We start from the raw sequence: 2,293 nt of genomic DNA, 5'->3' as shown, positions 1-2,293 counted from the left end.
TACTTACTTACTTACTTACTTACTTACTTACTTACTTACTTACTTACTTACTTACTTACTTACTTACTTACTTACTTACTTACTTACTTACTTAGATCCACAATGTTTATTAGTACATGACTCAAAACATCATAGTTTGTTATTGTAGGGGAAGCAGATTAGGGTCCTGGGTGGACTGGCATAGCGGCAGAATCTTGATTATATGGGGTCCATGTGCACCGATGTAGCTCAGTCATACACATAGGTTGCAAGCGTATGACAAACTCATAGAAACAACCAGAGGTAATACACATGCGTCTGAGTGAGTTATGCCAAGGTGGGTGTACAGAGCCTGGTGAGAGCATGGCAAAGCATATCCAGAACACAAGAAATAGCTCCATTTCCATCTTCTTCTGCTTATCTGTAGTCAGGTCGAGGAGGCAACCGGTCCTGTAGAGAAACCCAGACATCCCTCTCCCCAGCAACCCTTTCCAGCTCGTCCTATGGGGACCCCGAGGCACTCCCAGGCCAGAGAGGATACATAATCCCTCCTGAGTCCTGGGCCTTCCCTGGGGCCTCCTACCAGTGGGAAATGCCCAGAACACCTTTAAAGGGAGGCATCCAAGAAACATCCTAATCAGATGCCTGAACCATCTCAACTGCCTCCTTTCGATGTGGAGGAACAGAAGCTCAACGCCGACCTCCTCCTGGATGATGGCGCTCCTCACCCTATCTCTAAGGCTGAGCCCGGCCACCCTACGAAGGAAGCTCATTTCGTCCTCTTGTATCTAGGACCTTGTTCTTTCGGTCATGATCCACACCTCATGACCACAGGTGAAGGTTGGAATGTAGACAGACCAGTAAATCYAGAGCTTTGCATTTCGACTCAGCTCTTTCTTTATTATGGCTGACTGAATCAACACTCTCACTACTGAGGATGATCCATCAATCCATCTCCAGCGCCATCCTACCACCACTCATGAACAAGACASGCAGATACTTAAACTCCTCCCCTTGAGGTAGAGACTCAACCTGGAGGAGGCATTCCACCAGAAATAGCTGAAATAGCTTCACCACTTTAAAAGAAAGTAGCAGCATCAGAACTGCCTTCGCTGAAGGTTTTCCAAATTTATCACATACCAGCCACATTTTATAGGTCATGGAAAGTATAGATTGTGCAGTAGGGTCATCATCCTGTGTGAAAATCCCTAACTGAATTAGTACAGACTATCAATTGCTGAAAACCATTTTTAAGTGTTTCTACATAACTAAGATAGCGGGGTACTATTTTAACAAATGTCAAGCAAAACCTGACAAACACCTACCGTATTCATCAAAAAACTGACACCGCAAACGAGAGCCATTCTGTACAAACACAATGAAACAGATCCACATTACATTGAATGGCCATGAATGGCCATGTTTACATGTGCAGAATACTTTGATCGGACTGAAATATATGTGCATTGTTTAATTCAAATGTATCGTTTATATGGACACAAAATTAAATAATCCGCTCTTGACCAGCATTTACGTACATGCACTAGGCTTTCATTCAGAATAGAATTGCTGACATGAGCAGAGTTATAATCTTAGCATAAACCACCCCTCTCCTTCAGATTACAGATTCATTCTGATCGAGCTGAATCAGATCAGAATATTCTGATTGGGGCGCTTACATAACACATTTTTATTCTGATTGGTTTTTTATTCCAATTACTTATGTTCATGCGTAGCACTGCTCATTCCAATGAGTCTTTGAAGGATCGGGTAAACAAAGGCAACTGGTTAAATCCCTTTTTAAGACTCAGAATTCTTAAAATACATAGAAACAAATGCAAAATCAGACTTACTTCTGTATTTGTCTGTCCATCTCTGAAAATCATCTTGATTGGTGACTTTAGATTCTGCAGGCGTTGCTTCAACACCTCTATCCTGAGAACCGTTGATGAAATATTCTCCTGGTTGAACTAATATAGGGACAGCCACATTGAAAAGCAGGGACATGCAGAGTGCTAATGCATCAGGCATACCATTATATGTACTGTACAGTATGTATATGTAGTTTTGTATGTAGGCATACCATTATAGTAAAATGTGCCAATAATTAAAAAAAAAGCTGGATAGGATAAAGGGTGTACCTGGAACTGGCTGTGCTGCAAATAGCCGACCACACCAACAACCCCCATTTTTTCTTTAATGCTGTTCACAACATCGACTGGCAGCCAAATCTCAGGGACTAATGACGAGTTGTTGGACAGCAACTAATTATGAATATGAATTGAGAACAACTTAAAAGTAAATTTACTCACAA

At 41.7% G+C, this 2,293-nt stretch overlaps 1 long non-coding RNA gene across 1 annotated transcript in view; it reads right to left on the bottom strand.

Annotated features, from left to right (window-relative positions):
* LOC106522235 (uncharacterized) overlaps positions 1-1,943 on the bottom strand; it is a 3,686-nt gene extending 1,743 nt beyond the window's left edge. The window contains exons 1-2 of the long non-coding RNA XR_001310757.1: positions 1,833-1,943; positions 1,305-1,344 (exon numbers count right to left, since the gene is read on the bottom strand). This is a non-coding gene — a long non-coding RNA (uncharacterized LOC106522235). The remainder of the gene's footprint in view (positions 1-1,304; positions 1,345-1,832) is intronic.
* Positions 1,944-2,293: the final 350 nt, after the last annotated feature.

The sequence above is a fragment of the Austrofundulus limnaeus genome, unplaced genomic scaffold (genome assembly GCF_001266775.1).
Source record: "Austrofundulus limnaeus strain Quisiro unplaced genomic scaffold, Austrofundulus_limnaeus-1.0 Scaffold124, whole genome shotgun sequence".
In the NCBI taxonomy this organism is placed as follows: Eukaryota; Metazoa; Chordata; class Actinopteri; order Cyprinodontiformes; family Rivulidae; genus Austrofundulus; species Austrofundulus limnaeus.
The sequence above is the reverse complement of the archived record's forward strand: the minus strand, read 5'-3'. Positions and strand labels throughout refer to the sequence as shown.